Genomic DNA, 21258 nt, shown 5'->3' with positions numbered 1-21258 from the left:
TGCAACACGTAGTAAAGTGGTACCACACTGACACTGTCAATAAAAGCTGGTTCCGATCAGTATTTTAGAGGAGAACGCTGGTTAGGTCTGGGATACGTCTGGTATTTGCAATCATCTGCCACATACATTCGCATTTTTCGCATACTTGTTGGCGAGATCCTGCGTTTTTTCTGGTTTGGATCACGTAGTAATGCGGTACCACACCGAAACAGTCAATTAATCCTGGTTGCGATTAATATTTTAGAGGATAACGCCGGTTATGTCTCTGTTAGGTCTGTGATTTGCCCTCATCTGTGTCGTGCTTTCGCATTTTTCGCATACTTGTTGGCCAGATCCTGGGCTTTTTCTGTTTTGTATCACGTAGTAATGTGGTACCACACTGAAACAGTCAATAGAAGCTGGTTCCGAATAGTATTTTAGAGGATAACGCCGGTTATGTCTGGGTTAGTTCTGGTATTTGCAATCATCTTGCTCATACTTTTTTTTTTTTTTTTTTTTTTTTTTTTTTGTCGTGGGGAAAATCTTCGAAAGACTCCCTCCCACCTCCTTGGGGAGAGGTGGGAGGGGTGTGTGGGATTCCCCGCGCCCGTACAACGACAGGCGCGGGACCTACCCACTAAAAACCCCACGGTGACCCTTCGGCACGCTTTGGGAGGATACCGGGAATCGCTCGAAGCATTCTTCCGGTATCCTCCCCGTGCCCGCGCTTTCGCGCCCATCCCCCGGGGGGACAATCGGTCCCCCCAGTAGACACACTGCCTCATAGCGGCGGGACGGGGCCACTCCATCCCGCCGCTATCCGTCCCGGGGCCGCGTTTAGTGGCGGCTGCGAGCCCCAACTCGCAACCGCCCGCGACCCCGTTTCCACCCCTCGGCGGCCGGGCGTTCATGGCCGCACTTAGACCGCCGAGGGTGCCTCCCCTTGCGTCGGACCGGTAGGGGGAGGCACTCCTACCCCCAACCGGTCCGACCCGGCGCCGCCTGGCGGGAGGAGGGTCCCCTCAGGGCCCCCCTCCCAGCCTAGGTCATCCGCCACGCCGAGGCATCTTGCTCATACTTTCGATTTTTTCGCATACATGTTGGCCAGATCCTGGGCTTTTTCTGGTTTGTATCACGTAGTAATGTGGTACCACACTGAAACAGTCAGTAGAAGATGGTTCCGAATAGTATTTTAGAGGATAATGCTGGCTATGTCTGGGTTTGTTCTGGTATTTGCTATCATCTGGCTCATACTTTCGCGTTTTTCGCATATTTGTTGGCCAGATCCTGTGTTTTTTCTGGTTTGGATCCCGTAGTAATGGGGTTCCACACCGAAACAGTCAATTAAACCTGGTTGCGATTAATATTTTAGAGGATAGCGCCGGTTATCTCTCGGTTAGGTCTGGGATTTGCCCTCATCTGGCTCGTGCTTTGGTATTCTTCGCATACTTGTTGGCCAGATCCTGGGCTTGTTCTGCTTTGTATAACGTAGTAATGTGGTACCACACTGAAACAGTCAATGAAGGCTGGTTTCGATATATATTTTAGAGGATAACACCGGTCAGGTCTGAGTTACGTCTGGTATTTGCAATCATCTGCCACATACATTCTCATTTTTCGCATACTTGTTGGCGAGATCCTGCGTTTTTTCTGGTTTGGATCACGTAGTAATGCGGTACCACCCCGAAAGGGTCAATTAAACCTGGTTGCGATTAATATTTTAGAGGATAACGCCGGTTATGTCTCGGTTAAGTCTGCGATTTGCCCTCATCTGGCTCGTACTTTCGCATTTCTCGCATACTTGTTGGCAAGATCCTGGGCTTTTTCTTGTTTGTGTCACGTAGTAATGCGGTAGCACACCGAAACAGTCAATTAAACCTGGTTGCGATTGATATTTTAGAGGATAACACCGGTCAGGTCTGGGTTACGTCTGGTATTTGCAATCATCTGCCACATACATTCTCATTTTTCGCATACTTGTTGGCGAGATCCTGCGTTTTTTCTGGTTTGGATCACGTAGTAATGCGGTACCACCCCGAAAGGGTCAATTAAACCTGGTTGCGATTAATATTTTAGAGGATAACGCCGGTTATGTCTCTGTTAGGTCTGTGATTTGCCCTCATCTGTGTCGTGCTTTCGCATTTTTCGCATACTTGTTGGCCAGATCCTGGGCTTTTTCTGTTTTGTATCACGTAGTAATGTGGTACCACATTGAAACAGAAAATAGAAGCTGGTTCCGAATAGTATTTTAGAGGATAACGCCGGTTATGTCTGGGTTAGTTCTGGTATTTGCAATCATCTTGCTCATACTTTCGATTTTTTCGCATACATGTTGGCCAGATCCTGGGCTTTTTCTGGTTTGTATCACGTAGTAATGTGGTACCACACTGAAACAGTCAGTAGAAGATGGTTCCGAATAGTATTTTAGAGGATAATGCTGGCTATGTCTGGGTTTGTTCTGGTATTTGCTATCATCTGGCTCATACTTTCGCGTTTTTCGCATATTTGTTGGCCAGATCCTGTGTTTTTTCTGGTTTGGATCCCGTAGTAATGGGGTTCCACACCGAAACAGTCAATTAAACCTGGTTGCGATTAATATTTTAGAGGATAGCGCCGGTTATCTCTCGGTTAGGTCTGGGATTTGCCCTCATCTGGCTCGTGCTTTCGTATTCTTCGCATACTTGTTGGCCAGATCCTGGGCTTGTTCTGCTTTGTATAACGTAGTAATGTGGTACCACACTGAAACAGTCAATGAAGGCTGGTTTCGATATATATTTTAGAGGATAACACCGGTCAGGTCTGAGTTACGTCTGGTATTTGCAATCATCTGCCACATACATTCTCATTTTTCGCATACTTGTTGGCGAGATCCTGCGTTTTTTCTGGTTTGGATCACGTAGTAATGCGGTACCACCCCGAAAGGGTCAATTAAACCTGGTTGCGATTAATATTTTAGAGGATAACGCCGGTTATGTCTCGGTTAAGTCTGCGATTTGCCCTCATCTGGCTCGTACTTTCGCATTTCTCGCATACTTGTTGTCAAGATCCTGGGCTTTTTCTTGGTTGTGTCACGTAGTAATGCGGTAGCACACCGAAACCGTCAATTAAACCTGGTTGCGATTGATATTTTAGAGGATAACACCGGTCAGGTCTGGGTTACGTCTGGTATTTGCAATCATCTGCCACATACATTCTCATTTTTCGCATACTTGTTGGCGAGATCCTGCGTTTTTTCTGGTTTGGATCACGTAGTAATGCGGTACCACCCCGAAAGGGTCAATTAAACCTGGTTGCGATTAATATTTTAGAGGATAACGCCGGTTATGTCTCTGTTAGGTCTGTGATTTGCCCTCATCTGTGTCGTGCTTTCGCATTTTTCGCATACTTGTTGGCCAGATCCTGGGCTTTTTCTGTTTTGTATCACGTAGTAATGTGGTACCACATTGAAACAGAAAATAGAAGCTGGTTCCGAATAGTATTTTAGAGGATAACGCCGGTTATGTCTGGGTTAGTTCTGGTATTTGCAATCATCTTGCTCATACTTTCGATTTTTTCGCATACATGTTGGCCAGATCCTGGGCTTTTTCTGGTTTGTATCACGTAGTAATGTGGTACCACACTGAAACAGTCAGTAGAAGATGGTTCCGAATAGTATTTTAGAGGATAACGCTGGCTATGTCTGGGTTTGTTCTGGTATTTGCTATCATCTGGCTCATACTTTCGCGTTTTTCGCATATTTGTTGGCCAGATCCTGTGTTTTTTCTGGTTTGGATCCCGTAGTAATGGGGTTCCACACCGAAACAGTCAATTAAACCTGGTTGCGATTAATATTTTAGAGGATAGCGCCGGTTATCTCTCGGTTAGGTCTGGGATTTGCCCTCATCTGGCTCGTGCTTTCGTATTCTTCGCATACTTGTTGGCCAGATCCTGGGCTTTTTCTGCTTTGTATAACGTAGTAATGTGGTACCACACTGAAACAGTCAATGAAGGCTGGTTTCGATATATATTTTAGAGGATAACACCGGTTAGGTCTGGGTTACGTCTGGTATTTGCAATCATCTGCCACATACATTCTCATTTTTCGCATACTTGTTGGCGAGATCCTGCGTTTTTTCTGGTTTGGATCACGTAGTAATGCGGTACCACACCGAAAGGGTCAATTAGACCTGGTTGCGATTAATATTTTAGAGGATAACGCCGGATATGTCTCGGTTAGGTCTGGGATTTTCACTCATCTGGATCGTAATTTCGCATTTTTCGCATTACTTGTTGGCCAGATCCTGGCCTTTTTCGGGCTTGGACCACGCAGTAATGTGGTACCACACTGAAACAGTCAATTAAACCTGGTTCCGATTAATATTTCAGAAGGATAACGCCGGCTATGTCTGGGTTAGGTCTGGTATTTCCCATCATCTAGTTCGTACTTTCGCATTTTTCGCTTACTTGTTGGCCAGACTCTGGCCTTTTTCTGGTTTGGAACACGTAGTAAAGTGGTACCACACTGACACTGTCAATAAAAGCTGGTTCCGATTAGTATTTTAGAGGAGAACGCTGGTTAGGTCAGGGTTACGTCTGGTATTTGCAACCATCTGCCACATACTTTCGCATTTCTCGCATACTTGTTGGCAAGATCCTGGGCTTTTTCTTGTTTGTGTCACGTAGTAATGCGGTAGCACACCGAAACAGTCAATTAAACCTGGTTGCGATTAATATTTCAGAGGATAACGCCGGTTATGTCTCGGTTAAGTCTGCGATTTGCCCTCATCTGGCTCGTACTTTCGCATTTTTCGCATACTTGTTGGCCAGATCCTGGGCTTTTTCTGGTTTGTATCACGTAGTAATGTGGTACCACGCTGAAACAGTCAGTAGAAGATGGTTCCGAATAGTATTTTAGAGGATAACGCTGGCTATGTCTGGGTTTGTTCTGGTATTTGCAATCATCTTGCTCATACTTTCGATTTTTTCGCATACATGTTGGCCAGATGCTGGGTTTTTTCTGGTTTGGATCCCGTAATAATGACGTTCCACACCGAAACAGCCAATTAAACCTGGTTTCGATTAATATTTTAGAGGATATTGCCGGTTATATCTCGGTTAGGTCTGGGATTTGCCCTCATCTGGCCCGTACTTTCGCATCTTTCGCATACTTGAATGGCCAGATCCTGTGTTTTTCTATTGTTAGGATCACGTAGTAATGTGGTATCACACTGAAACAGTCAATTAAACCTGGTTGCGATTAAAATTTTAGAGGATAACGCCGGTTATGCCTCGGTTAAGTCTGCGATTTGTCCTCATCTGGCTCGTACTTTCGCATTTTTCGCATACTTGTTGGCCAGATCCTGGGCTTCTTCTGGTTTGGATCACGTAGTAATGTGGGACCACACTGAGACAGTCAATAAAAGCTGGTTCCGATTAGTATTTTAGACAATAACGCTGGTTATGCCAGGGTTAGTTCTGGTATTTGCAATCATCTGGCTCATACTTTCGCGTTTCTCGCATACTTGTTGGCAAGATCCTGGGCTTTTTCTTGTTTGTGTCACGTAGTAATGCGGTAGCACACCGAAACAGTCAATTAAACCTGGTTGCGATTAATATTTTAGAGGATAACGCCGGTTATGACTCGGTTAAGTCCGCGATTTGCCCTCATCTGGCTCGTACTTTCGCATTTTTCGCATACTTGTTGGCCAGATCCTGGGCCTTTTCTGGTTTGTATCACGTAGTAATGTGGTACCACACTGAAACAGTCAGTAGAAGATGGTTCCGAATGGTATTTTAGAGAATAACGCTGGCTATGTCTGGGTTTGTTCTGGTATTTGCTATCATCTGGCTCATACTTTCGCGTTTTTCGCATATTTGTTGGCCAGATCCTGTGTTTTTTCTGGTTTGGATCCCGTAGTAATGGGGTTCCACACCGAAACAGTCAATTAAACCTGGTTGCGATTAATATTTTAGAGGATAACGCCGGTTATCTCTCGGTTAGGTCTGGGATTTGCCCTCATCTGGCTCGTGCTTTCGTATTCTTCGCATACTTGTTGATCCTGGGCTTTTTCTGCTTTGTATAACGTAGTAATGTGGTACCACACTGAAACAGTCAATGGATGCTGGTTTCGATATATATTTTAGAGGATAACACCGGCTAGGTCTGGGTTACGTCTGGTATTTGCAATCATCTGCCACATACATTCTCATTTTTCGCATACTTGTTGGCGAGATCCTGCGTTTTTTCTGGTTTGGATCACGTAGTAATGCGGTACCACACCGAAAGGGTCAATTAAACCTGGTTGCGATTAATATTTTAGAGGATAACGCCGGATATGTCTCGGTTAGGTCTGGGATTTTCACTCATCTGGATCGTAATTTCGCATTTTTCGCATTACTTGTTGGCCAGATCCTGGCCTTTTTCGGGCTTGGACCACGCAGTAATGTGGTACCACACTGAAACAGTCAATTAAACCTGGTTCCGATTAATATTTCAGAAGGATAACGCCGGCTATGTCTGGGTTAGGTCTGGTATTTCCCATCATCTAGCTCGTACTTTCGCATTTTTCGCTTACTTGTTGGCCAGACTCTGGTCTTTTTCTGGTTTGGAACACGTAGTAAAGTGGTACCACACTGACACTGTCAATAAAAGCTGGTTCCGATTAGTATTTTAGAGGAGAACGCTGGTTAGGTCTGGGATACGTCTGGTATTTGCAATCATCTGCCACATACATTCGCATTTTTCGCATACTTGTTGGCGAGATCCTGCGTTTTTTCTGGTTTGGATCACGTAGTAATGCGGTACCACACTGAAACAGTCAATTAATCCTGGTTGCGATTAATATTTTAGAGGATAACGCCGGTTATGTCTCTGTTAGGTCTGTGATTTGCCCTCATCTGTGTCGTGCTTTCGCAGTTTTCGCATACTTGTTGGCCAGATCCTGGGCTTTTTCTGTTTTGTATCACGTAGTAATGTGGTACCACACTGAAACAGTCAATAGAAGCTGGTTCCGAATAGTATTTTAGAGGATAACGCCGGTTATGTCTGGGTTAGTTCTGGTATTTGCAATCATCTTGCTCATACTTTCGATTTTTTCGCATACATGTTGGCCAGATGCTGGGTTTTTTCTGGTTTGGATCCCGTAATAATGACGTTCCACACCGAAACAGCCAATTAAACCTGGTTTCGATTAATATTTTAGAGGATATTGCCGGTTATATTTCGGTTAGGTCTGGGATTTGCCCTCACCTGGCCCGTACTTTCGCATTTTTCGCATACTTGAATGGCCAGATCCTGTGTTTTTCTATTGTTAGGATCACGTAGTAATGTGGTATCACACTGAAACAGTCAATTAAACCTGGTTGCGATTAAAATTTTAGAGGATAACGCCGGTTATGTCTCGGTTAGGTCTGGGATTTGCCCTCATCTGGCTCGTACTTGCGCATTTTTTGCATACTTGTTGGCCAGATCCTGGGCTTCTTCTGGTTTGGATCACGTAGTAATGTGGGTCCACTCTGAAACAGTCAATTAAACCTAGTTGCGATTAATATTTTAGAGGACAACGCCGGTTATTTCTCGGTTAGGTCTGGGATTTGCCCTCATTTGTCTCGTACTTCCGCTATTTTCGCACACTTATTGACAAGATCCTGGCCTTTTTTTGGTTTGTATCACGTAGTAATGCGGTTCCACACCGAAACAGTCAATTAAATCTGGTTGCGATTAATATTTTAGAGGATAACGCTGGTTATGTCTCAGTTAGGTCTGGGATTTGCCCTCACGTGGCCCGTACTTTCGCATTTATGCATACTTGTTGGCCAGATCCTTGGCTTTTTGCTGGTTTGGATCACGTAGTAATGTGGTACCACACTGAAACAGTCAATAAAAGCTGGTTCCGATTAGTGTTTTAGAGGATAACGCTGGTTATGTCTGGGTTAGTTCTGGTATTTGCAATCATCTGGCTCATACTTTCGCGTTTCTCGCATACTTGTTGGCAAGATCCTGGGCTTTTTCTTGTTTGGATCACGTAGTAATGCGGTAGCACACCGAAACAGTCAATTAAACCTGGTTGCGATTAATATTTTAGAGGATAACGCCGGTTATGACTCGGTTAAGTCCGCGATTTGCCCTCATCTGGCTCGTACTTTCGCATTTTTCGCATACTTGTTGGCCAGATCCTGGGCCTTTTCTGGTTTGTATCACGTAGTAATGTGGTACCACACTGAAACAGTCAGTAGAAGATGGTTCCGAATAGTATTTTAGAGGATAACGCTGGCTATGTCTGGGTTTGTTCTGGGATTTGCCCCCATCTGGCCCATACTTTCGCATTTTTCGCATACTTGAATGGCCAGATGCTGTGTTTTTCTATTGTTAGGATCACGTAGTAATGTGGTATCACACTGAAACAGTCAATTAAACCTGGTTGCGATTAAAATTTTAGAGGATAACGCCGGTTATGTCTCGGTTAAGTCTGCGATTTGCCCTCATCTGGCTCGTACTTTCGCATTTCTCGCATACTTGTTGGCAAGATCCTGGGCTTTTTCTTGTATGTGTCACGTAGTAATGCGGTAGCACACCGAAACAGTCAATTAAACCTGGTTGCGATTAATATTTTAGAGGATAACGCCGGTTATGTCTCGGTTAAGTTTGCGATTTGCCCTCATCTGGCTCGTTCTTTCGCATTTTTCGCATACTTGTTTGCCAGATCCTGGGCTTTTTCTGGTTTGTATCACGTAGTAATGTGGTACCACACTGAAACAGTCAGTAGAAGATGGTCCCGAATAGTATTTTAGAGGATAACGCTGGCTATGTCTGGGTTTGTTCTGGTATTTGCTATCATCTGGCTCATACTTTCGCGTTTTTCGCATATTTGTTGGCCAGATCCTGTGTTTTGGTCTGGTTTGGATCCCGTAGTAATGGGGTTCCACACCGAAACAGTCAATTAAACCTGGTTGCGATTAATATTTTAGAGGATAACGCCGGTTATCTCTCGGTTAGGTCTGGGATTTGCCCTCATCTGGCTCGTGCTTTCGTATTCTTCGCATACTTGTTGGCCAGATCCTGGGCTTTTTCTGCTTTGTATAACGTAGTAATGTGGTACCACACTGAAACAGTCAATGAAGGCTGGTTTCGATATATATTTTAGAGGATAACACCGGTTAGGTCTGGGTTACGTCTGGTATTTGCAATCATCTGCCACATACATTCTCATTTCTCGCATACTTGTTGGCGAGATCCTGCGTTTTTTCTGGTTTGTATCACGTAGTAATGCGGTACCACACCGAAAGGGTCAATTAAACCTGGTTGCGATTAATATTTTAGAGGATAACGCCGGATATGTCTCGGTTAGGTCTGGGATTTTCACACATCTGGATCGTAATTTCGCATATTTCGCATTACTTGTTGGCCAGATCCTGGCCTTTTTCGGGCTTGGACCACGCAGCAATGTGGTACCACACTGAAACAGTCAATTAAACCTGGTTCCGATTAATATTTCAGAAGGATAACGCCGGCAATGTCTGGGTTAGGTCTGGTATTTCCCATCATCTAGCTCGTACTTTCGCATTTTTCGCTTACTTGTTGGCCAGACTCTGGTCTTTTTCTGGTTTGGAACACGTAGTAAAGTGGTACCACACTGACACTGTCAATAAAAGCTGGTTCCGATTAGTATTTTAGAGGAGAACGCTGGTTAGGTCTGGGATACGTCTGGTATTTGCAATCATCTGCCACATACATTCGCATTTTTCGCATACTTGTTGGCGAGATCCTGCGTTTTTTCTGGTTTGGATCACGTAGTAATGCGGTACCACACTGAAACAGTCAATTAATCCTGGTTGCGATTAATATTTTAGAGGATAACGCCGGTTATGTCTCTGTTAGGTCTGTGATTTGCCCTCATCTGTGTCGTGCTTTCGCATTTTTCGCATACTTGTTGGCCAGATCCTGGGCTTTTTCTGTTTTGTATCACGTAGTAATGTGGTACCACACTGAAACAGTCAATAGAAGCTGGTTCCGAATAGTATTTTAGAGGATAACGCCGGTTATGTCTGGGTTAGTTCTGATATTTGCAATCATCTTGCTCATACTTTCGATTTTTTCGCATACATGTTGGCCAGATGCTGGGTTTTTTCTGGTTTGGATCCCGTAATAATGACGTTCCACACCGAAACAGCCAATTAAACCTGGTTTCGATTAATATTTTAGAGGATATTGCCGGTTATATCTCGGTTAGGTCTGGGATTTGCCCTCACCTGGCCCGTACTTTCGCATTTTTCGCATACTTGAATGGCCAGATCCTGTGTTTTTCTATTGTTAGGATCACGTAGTAATGTGGTATCACACTGAAACAGTCAATTAAACCTGGTTGCGATTAAAATTTTAGAGGATAACGCCGGTTATGTCTCGGTTAAGTCTGCGATTTGCCCTCATCTGGCTCGTACTTTCGCATTTTTCGCATACTTGTTGGCCAGATCCTGGGCTTTTTCTGGTTTGTATCACGTAGTAATGTGGTACCACACTGAAACAGTCAGTGGAAGATGGTTCCGAATAGTATTTTAGAGGATAACGCTGGCTATGTCTGGGTTTGTTCTGGTATTTGCTATCATCTGGCTCATACTTTCGCGTTTTTCGCATATTTGTTGGCCAGATCCTGTGTTCTTTCTGGTTTGGATCCCGTAGTAATGGGGTTCCACACCGAAACAGTCAATTAAACTTGGTTGCGATTAATATTTTAGAGGATAACGCCAGTTATCTCTCGGTTAGGTCTGGGATTTGCCCTCATCTGGCTCGTACTTGCGCATTTTTTGCATACTTGTTGGCCAGATCCTAGGCTTCTTCTGGTTTGGATCACGTAGTAATGCGGGTCCACTCTGAAACAGTCAATTAAACCTGGTTGCGATTAATATTTTAAAGGACAACGCCGGTTATTTCTCGGTTAGGTCTGGGATTTGCCCTCATCTGTCTCGTACTTCCGCAATTTTCGCACACTTATTGACAAGATCCTGGCCTTTTTTTGGTTTGTATCACGTAGTAATGCGGTTCCACACCGAAACAGTCAATTAAATCTGGTTGCGATTAATATTTTAGAGGATAACGCTGGTTATGTCTCAGTTAGGTCTGGGATTTGCCCTCACCTGGCCCGTACTTTCGCATTTATGCATACTTGTTGGCCAGATCCTTGGCTTTTTGCTGGCTCGGACCACGTAGTAATGTGGTACCACACCGAAACAGTCAATTAAACCCGGTTGCGATTAATATTTTAGAGGATAACGCCGGTTATGTCTTGGTTAGGTCTGGGATTTGCCCCCATCTGGCTCGTACTTTCGCATTTCTCGCATACTTGTTGGCCAGATACTGGCCTTTTCCTGGTTTCGATCACGTAGTAGTGCGGTACCATACTGAAACAGTCAATTAAATCTGGTTGCGATTAATATTTTAGAGGATAACGCCGGTTATGTCTCGGTTAGGTCTGGGATTTGCCCTCATCTGGCCCGTACTTTCGCATTTTTCGCATACTTGAATGGCCAGAACCTGGGTTTTTCTGTTGTTAGGAACACGTAGTAATGTGGTACCACACTGAGACAGTCAATAAAAGCTGGTTCCGATTAGTATTTTAGACGATAACGCCGGTTATGTCAGGGTTAGTTCTGGTATTTGCAATCATCTGGCTCATACTTTCGCGTTTCTCGCATACTTGTTGGCAAGATCCTGGGCTTTTTCTTGTTTGTGTCACGTAGTAATGCGGTAGCACACCGAAACAGTCAATTAAACCTGGTTGCGATTAATATTTTAGAGGATAACACGGTTATGTCTCGGTTAAGTCTGCGATTTGCCCTCATCTGGCTCGTACTTTCGCATTTTTCGCATACTTGTTGGCCAGATCCTGGGCATTTTCTGGTTTGTATCACGTAGTAATGTGGTACCACACTGAAATAGTCAGTAGAGGATGGTTCCGAATAGTATATTAGAGGATAACGCTGGCTATGTCTGGGTTTGTTCTGGTATTTGCTATCATCTGGCTCATACTTTCGCGTTTTTCGCATATTTGTTGGCCAGATCCTGTGTTTTTTCTGGTTTGGATCCCGTAGTAATGGAGTTCCGCACCGAAACAGTCAATTAAACCTGGTTGCGATTAATATTTTAGACGATAACGCCGGTTTTTTCTCGGTTAGGTCTGGGATTTGCCCTCATCTGTCTCGTACTTCCGCAATATTCGCACACTTATTGGCAAGATCCTGGCCTTTTTTTGGTTTGTATCACGTAGTAATGCGGTTCCACACCGAAACAGTCAATTAAACCTGGTTGCGATTAGTGTTTTAGAGGATAACGCTGGTTATGTCTGGGTTAGTTCTGGTATTTGCAATCATCTGGCTCATACTTTCGCTTTTTTCGCATACTTGATGGCCAGATGCTGGGTTTTTTCTGGTTTGGATCCCGTAATAATGAAGTTCCACACCGATACAGCCAATTAAACCTGGTTGCGATTAATATTTTAGAGGATAACGCCGGTTATGTCTGGGTTTGGTCTAGTATTTGCCCTCATTTGGCTCGTACTTTCGTATTTTTCTCATACTTGTTGGGCAGATCCTGGGCTCTTTCTGGATTGGATCACGTAATAATGTGGTAACACACTGAAACAGTCAAATAAACCTGGTTCCGATTAATATTTCAGAAGGATAACGCCGGCTATGTCTGGGTTAGGTCTGGTATTTCCCATCATCTAGTTCGTACTTTCGCATTTTTCGCTTACTTGTTGGCCAGACTCTGGCCTTTTTCTGGTTTGGAACACGTAGTAATGTGGTACCACACTGACACTGTCAATAAAAGCTGGTTCCGATTAGTATTTTAGAGGAGAACGCTGGTTAGGTCTGGGTTACGTCTGGTATTTGCAATCATCTGCCACATACATTCGCATTTTTTGCATACTCGTTGGCGAGATCCTGCGTTTTTTCTGGTTTGGATCACGTAGTAATGCGGTACCACACCAAAACAGTCAATTAATCCTGGTTGCGATTAATATTTTAGAGGATAACGCCGGTTATGTCTCGGTTAGGTCTGTGATTTGCCCTCATCTGTCTCGTTCTTTCGTATTTTTCGCATTCTTGTTGGCCAGATCCTGGGCTTTTTCTGCTTTGTATCACGTAGTAATGTGGTACCACACTGAAACAGTCAATAGAAGCTGGCTCCGAATAGTATTTTAGAGGATAACGCCGGTTATATCTGGGTTAGTTCTGGTATTTGCAATCATCTTGCTCATACTTTCGATTTTTTCGCATACATGTTGGCCATATGCTGGGTTTTTTCTGGTTTGGATCCCGTAATAATGACGTTCCACACCGAAACAGCCAATTAAACCTGGTTTCGATTAATATTTTAGAGGATATTACTGGTTATATCTCGGTTAGGTCTGGGATTTGCCCTCATCTGGCCCGTACTTTCGCATTTTTCGCATACTTGAATGGCCAGATCCTGTGTTTTTCTGTTGTTAGGATCACGTAGTAATGTGGTATCACCCTGAAACAGTCAATTAAACCTGGTTGCGATTAAAATGTTAGAGGATAACGCCGGTTATGTCTCGGTTAGGTCTGGGATTTGCCCTCATCTGGCCCGTACTTTCGCATTTTTACATACTTGTTGGCCAGATCCTAGGCTTTTTGCTGGCTTGGATCACGTAGTAATGTGGTCCCACACTGAAACAGTCAATTAAACCTGGTTGCGATTAATATTTTAGAGGATAACGCCGGTTATGTCTGGGTTAGGTCTAGTATTTGCCCCCATTTGGCTCGTACTTTCGTATTTTTCTCATACTTGTTGGGCAGATCCTGGGCTTCTTCTGGTTTGTATCACGTAGTAATGCGGTTCCACACCGAAACAGTCAATTAAACCTGGTTGCGATTAATATTTTAGAGGATAACGCTGTTTATGTCTCAGTTAGGTCTGGGATTTTCCCTCATCTGGCTCGTACCTTCGCATTTTTCGCATACTTGTTGGCCAGATCCTGGCCTTTTTCTGGCTCGGACCACGTAGTAATGTGGTACCACACCGAAACAGTCAATTAAACCCGGTTGCGATTAATATTTTAGAGGATAACGCCGGTTATGTCTTGGTTAGGTCTGGGATTTGCCCCCATCTGGCTCGTACTTTCGCATTTCTCGCATACTTGTTGGCCAGATACTGGCCTTTTCCTGGTTTCGATCCCGTAGTAGTGCGGTACCATACTGAAACAGTCAATAGAAGCTGGCTCCGAATAGTATTTTAGAGGATAACGCCGGTTATGTCTGGGTTAGTTCTGGTATTTGCAATCATCTTGCTCATACTTTCGATTTTTTCGCATACATGTTGGCCATATGCTGGGTTTTTTCAGGTTTGGATCCCGTAATAATGACGTTCCACACCGAAACAGCCAATTAAACCTGGTTTCGATTAATATTTTAGAGGGTATTGCCGGTTATATCTCGGTTAGGTCTGGGATTTGCCCTCATCTGGCCCGTACTTTCGCATTTTTGGCATACTTGAATGGCCAGATCCTGTGTTTTTCTGTTGTTAGGAATACGTAGTAATGTGGTATCACCCTGAAACAGTCAATTAAACCTGGTGGCGATTAAAATTTTAGAGGATAACGCCGGTTATGTCTCGGTTAAGTCTGCGATTTGCCCTCATCTGGCTCGTACTTTCGCATTTTTCCCATACTTGTTGGCCAGATCCTGGGCTTCTTCTGGATTGGATCGCGTTGTAATGTGGGACCACACTGAGACAGTCAATAAAAGCTGGTTCCGATTAGTATTTTAGACGATAACGCTGGTTATGTCAGGGTTAGTTCTGGTATTTGCAATCATCTGGCTTATACTTTCGCGATTCTCGCATACTTGTTGGCAAGATCCTGGGCTTTTTCTTGTTTGTGTCACGTAGTAATGCGGTAGCACACCGAAACAGTCAATTAAACCTGGTTGCGATTAATATTTTAGAGGATAACGCCGGTTATCTCTCGGTTAGGTCTGGGATTTGCCCTCATCTGGCTCGTACTTGCGCATTTTTTGCATACTTGTTGGCCAGACCCTGGGCTTCTTTTGGTTTGGATTACGTAGTAATGTGGTATCACCCTGAAACAGTCAATTAAACCTGGTTGCGATTAAAATTTTAGAGGATAACGCCGGTTATGTCTCGGTTAAGTCTGCGATTTGCCCTCATCTGGCTCGTACTTTCGCATTTTTCCCATACTTGTTGGCCAGATCCTGGGCTTCTTCTGGATTGGATCGCGTTGTAATGTGGGACCACACTGAGACAGTCAATAATAGCTGGTTCCGATTAGTATTTTAGACGATAACGCTGGTTATGTCAGGGTTAGTTCTGGTGTTTGCAATCATCTGGCTTATACTTTCGCGTTTCTCGCATACTTGTTGGCAAGATCCTGGGCTTTTTCTTGTTTGTGTCACGTAGTAATGCGGTAGCACACCGAAACAGTCAATTAAACCTGGTTGCGATTAATATTTTAGAGGATAACGCCGGTTATGTCTCGGTTAAGTCTGCGATTTGCCCTCATCTGGCTCGTACTTTCGCATTTTTCGCATACTTGTTGGCCAGATCCTGGGCTTTTTCTGGTTTGTATCACGTAGTAATGTGGTACCACACTGAAACAGTCAATAAAAGCTGGTTCCGATTAGTGTTTTAGAGGATAACGGTGGTTATGTCTGGGTTAGTTCTGGTATTTGCAATCATCTGGCTCATACTTTCACTTTTTTCGCATACTTGTTGGCCAGATGCTGGGTTTTTTCTGGTTTGGATCCCGTAATAATGACGTTCCACACCGAAACAGCCAATTAAACCTGGTTTCGATTAATATATTAGAGGATAACGCCGGTTATATCTCGGTTAGGTCAGGGATTTGCCCTCATCTGGCTCGTACCTTCGCATTTTTCGCATACTTGTTGGCCAGATCCTGGCCTTTTTCTGGCTCGGACCACGTAGTAATGTGGTACCACACCGAAACAGTCAATTAAACACGGTTGCGATTAATATTTTAGAGGATAACGCCGGTTATGTCTGGGTTAGGTCTAGTATTTGCCCCCATTTGGCTCGTACTTTCGTATTTTTCTCATACTTGTTGGGCAGATCCTGGGCTTCTTCTGGTTTGTATCACGTAGTAATGCGGTTCCACACCGAAACAGTCAATTAAACCTGGTTGCGATTAATATTTTAGAGGATAACGCTGTTTATGTCTCAGTTAGGTCTGGGATTTTCCCTCATCTGGCTCGTACCTTCGCATTTTTCGCATACTTGTTGGCCAGATCCTGGCCTTTTTCTGGCTCGGACCACGTAGTAATGTGGTACCACACCGAAACAGTCAATTAAACCCGGTTGCGATTAATATTTTAGAGGATAACGCCGGTTATGTCTTGGTTAGGTCTGGGATTTGCCCCCATCTGGCTCGTACTTTCGCATTTCTCGCATACTTGTTGGCCAGATACTGGCCTTTTCCTGGTTTCGATCCCGTAGTAGTGCGGTACCATACTGAAACAGTCAATAGAAGCTGGCTCCGAATAGTATTTTAGAGGATAACGCCGGTTATGTCTGGGTTAGTTCTAGTATTTGCAATCATCTTGCTCATACTTTCGATTTTTTCGCATACATGTTGGCCATATGCTGGGTTTTTTCAGGTTTGGATCCCGTAATAATGACGTTCCACACCGAAACAGCCAATTAAACCTGGTTTCGATTAATATTTTAGAGGGTATTGCCGGTTATATCTCGGTTAGGTCTGGGATTTGCCCTCATCTGGCCCGTACTTTCGCATTTTTGGCATACTTGAATGGCCAGATCCTGTGTTTTTCTGTTGTTAGGAATACGTAGTAATGTGGTATCACCCTGAAACAGTCAATTAAACCTGGTTGCGATTAAAATTTTAGAGGATAACGCCGGTTATGTCTCGGTTAAGTCTGCGATTTGCCCTCATCTGGCTCGTACTTGCGCATTTTTCCCATACTTGTTGGCCAGGTCCTGGGCTTCTTCTGGATTGGATCGCGTTGTAATGTGGGACCACACTGAGACAGTCAATAAAAGCTGGTTCCGATTAGTATTTTAGACGATAACGCTGGTTATGTCAGGGTTAGTTCTGGTATTTGCAATCATCTGGCTTATACTTTCGCGATTCTCGCATACTTGTTGGCAAGATCCTGGGCTTTTTCTTGTTTGTGTCACGTAGTAATGCGGTAGCACACCGAAACAGTCAATTAAACCTGGTTGCGATTATTATTTTAGAGGATAACGCCGGTTATCTCTCGGTTAGGTCTGGGATTTGCCCTCATCTGGCTCGTACTTGCGCATTTTTTGCATACTTGTTGGCCAGATCCTGGGCTTCTTTTGGTTTGGATTACGTAGTAATGTGGTATCACCCTGAAACAGTCAATTAAACCTGGTTGCGATTAAAATTTTAGAGGATAACGCCGGTTATGTCTCGGTTAAGTCTGCGATTTGCCCTTATCTGGCTCGTACTTTCGCATTTTTCCCATACTTGTTGGCCAGATCCTGGGCTTCTTCTGGATTGGATCGCGTTGTAATGTGGGACCACACTGAGACAGTCAATAATAGCTGGTTCCGATTAGTATTTTAGACGATAACGCTGGTTATGTCAGGGTTAGTTCTGGTGTTTGCAATCATCTGGCTTATACTTTCGCGTTTCTCGCATACTTGTTGGCAAGATCCTGGGCTTTTTCTTGTTTGTGTCACGTAGTAATGCGGTAGCGCACCGAAACAGTCAATTAAACCTGGTTGCGATTAATATTTTAGAGGATAACGCCGGTTATGTCTCGGTTAAGTCTGCGATTTGCCCTCATCTGGCTCGTACTTTCGCATTTTTCGCATACTTGTTGGCCAGATCCTGTGTTTTTCTGGTTTGTATCACGTAGTAATGTGGTACCACACTGAAACAGTCAGTAGAAGATCGTTCCGAATAGTATTTTAGAGGATAACGCTGGCTATGTCTGGGTTTGTTCTGGTATTTGCAATCATCTGGCTCATACTTTCGCTTTTTTCGCATACTTGTTGGCCGGATGCTGGGTTCTTTCTGGTTTGGATCCCGTAATAATGAAGTTCCACACTGATACAGCCAATTAAACCTGGTTTCGATTAATATTTTAGAGGATAACGCCGGTAATGTCTTGGTTAGGTCTGGGATTTGCCCCCATCTGGCTCGTACTTTCGCATTTCTCGCATACTTGTTGGCCAGATACTGGCCTTTTCCTGGTTTCGATCACGTAGTAGTGCGGAACCATACTGAAACAGTCAATTAAATCTGGTTGCGATTAATATTTTGGAGGATAACGCTGGTTATGTCTGGGTTACGTCTGGTATTTGCAATCATCTGCCACATACTTTCGCATTTTTGGCATACTTGTTTGCCACATCCTGGGTTCTTTTCTGGCTCGAACCACGTAGTAATCTGGTACCACACCGAAACAGTCAATTAAACCTGGTTGCGATTAATATTTTAGAGGATAACGCCGGTTATGTCTGGGTTAGGTCTAGTATTTGCCCCCATTTGGCTCGTACTTTCGTATTTTTCTCATACTTGTTGGGCAGATCCTGGGCTTCTTCTGGTTTGTATCACGTAGTAATGCGGTTCCACACCGAAACAGACAATTAAACCTGGTTGCGATTAATATTTTAGAGAATAACGCTGTTTATGTCTCAGTTAGGTCTGGGATTTTCCCTCATGTGGCTCGTACCTTCGCATTTTTCGCATACTTGTTGGCCAGATCCTGGCCTTTTTCTGGCTCGGACCACGTAGTAATGTGGTACCACACCGAAACAGTCAATTAAACCCGGTTGCGATTAATATTTTAGAGGATAACGCCGGTTATGTCTTGGTTAGGTCTGGGATTTGCCCCCATCTGGCTCGTACTTTCGCATTTCTCGCATACTTGTTGGCCAGATACTGGCCTTTTCCTGGTTTCGATCCCGTAGTAGTGCGGTACCATACTGAAACAGTCAATAGAAGCTGGCTCCGAATAGTATTTTAGAGGATAACGCCGGTTATGTCTGGGTTAGTTCTGGTATTTGCAATCATCTTGCTCATACTTTCGATTTTTTCGCATACATGTTGGCCATATGCTGGGTTTTTTCTGGTTTGGATCCCGTAATAATGACGTTCCACACCGAAACAGCCAATTAAACCTGGTTTCGATTAATATTTTAGAGGATATTGCCGGTTATATCTCGGTTAGGTCTGGGATTTGCCCTCATCTGGCCCGTACTTTCGCATTTTTGGCATACTTGAATGGCCAGATCCTGTGTTTTTCTGTTGTTAGGATTACGTAGTAATGTGGTATCACCCTGAAACTGTCAATTAAACCTGGTTGCGATTAAAATTTTAGAGGATAACGCCGGTTATGTCTCGGTTAAGTCTGCGATTTGCCCTCATCTGGCTCGTACTTTCGCATTTTTCCCATACTTGTTGGCCAGATCCTGGGCTTCTTCTGGATTGGATCGCGTTGTAATGTGGGACCACACTGAGACAGTGAATAAAAGCTGGTTCCGATTAGTATTTTAGACGATAACGCTGGTTATGTCAGGGTTAGTTCTGGTATTTGCAATCATCTGGCTTATACTTTCGCGTTTCTCGCATACTTGTTGGCAAGATCCTGGGCTTTTTCTTGTTTGTGTCACGTAGTAATGCGGTAGCACACCGAAACAGTCAATTAAACCTGGTTGCGATTAATATTTTAGAGGATAACGCCGGTTATGTCTCGGTTAAGTCTGCGATTTGCCCTCATCTGGCTCGTACTTTCGCATTTTTCGCATACTTGTTGGCCAGATCCTGGGCTTTTTCTGGTTTGTATCACGTAGTAATGTGGTACCACACTGAAACAGTCAATAAAAGCTGGTTCCGATTAGTGTTTTAGAGGATAACGGTGGTTATGTCTGGGTTAGTTCTGGTATTTGCAATCATCTGGCTCATACTTTCACTTTTTTCGCATACTTGTTGGCCAGATGCTGGGTTTTTTCTGGTTTGGATCCCGTAATAATGACGTTCCACACCGAAACAGCCAATTAAACCTGGTTTCGATTAATATATTAGAGGATAACGCCGGTTATATCTCGGTTAGGTCAGGGATTTGCCCTCATCTGGCTCGTACCTTCGCATTTTTCGCATACTTGTTGGCCAGATCCTGGCCTTTTTCTGGCTCGGACCACGTAGTAATGTGGTACCACACCGAAACAGTCAATTAAACACGGTTGCGATTAATATTTTAGAGGATAACGCCGGTTATGTCTTGGTTAGGTCTGGGATTTGCCCCCATCTGGCTCGTACTTTCGCATTTCTCGCATACTTGATGGCCAGATACTGGCCTTTTCCTGGTTTCGATCACGTAGTAGTGCGCTACCATACTGAAACAGTCAATTAAATCTGGTTGCGATTAATATTTTGGAGGATAACGCTGGTTATGTCTGGGTTACGTCTGGTATTTGCAATCATCTGCCACATACTTTCGCATTTTTGGCATACTTGTTTGCCACATCCTGGGTTCTTTTCTGGCTCGAACCACGTAGTAATGTGGTACCACACCGAAACAGTCAATTAAACCTGGTTGCGATTAATATTTTAGAAGATAACGCCGGTTATGTCTGGGTTAGGTCTAGTATTTGCCCTAATTTGGCTCGTACGTTCGTATTTTTCTCATACTTGTTGGGCAGATCCTGGGCTTTTTCTGGATTGGATCACGTAGTAATGTGGTACCACACTGAAACTGTCAATAAAAGCTGGTTCCGATTAGGGTTTTAGAGGATAACGCTGGTTATGTCTGGGTTAGTTCTGGTATTTGCAATCATCTGGCTCATACTTTCACTTTTTTCGCATACTTGTTGGCCAGATGCTGGGTTTTTTTCTGGTTTGGATCCCGTAATAATGACGTTCCACACCGAAACAGCCAATTAAACCTGGTTTCGATTAATATATTAGAGGATAACGCCGGTTATATCTCGGTTAGGTCAGGGATTTGGCCTCATCTGGCTCGTACCTTCGCATTTTTCGCATACTTGTTGGCCAGATCCTGGCCTTTTTCTGGCTCGGACCACGTAGTAATGTGGTACCACGCCGAAACAGTCAATTAAACCCGGTTGCGATTAATATTTTAGAGGATAACGCCGGTTATGTCTTGGTTAGGTCTGGGATTTGCCCCCATCTGGCTCGTACTTTCGCATTTCTCGCATACTTGTTGGCCAGATACTGGCCTTTTCCTGGTTTCGATCCCGTAGTAGTGCGGTACCATACTGAAACAGTCAATTAAATCTGGTTGCGATTAATATTT

The sequence above is a fragment of the Colletes latitarsis genome, chromosome 1, assembly GCF_051014445.1.
Source record: "Colletes latitarsis isolate SP2378_abdomen chromosome 1, iyColLati1, whole genome shotgun sequence".
Classification (NCBI taxonomy): domain Eukaryota; kingdom Metazoa; phylum Arthropoda; class Insecta; order Hymenoptera; family Colletidae; genus Colletes; species Colletes latitarsis.
The sequence above is the reverse complement of the archived record's forward strand: the minus strand, read 5'-3'. Positions refer to the sequence as shown.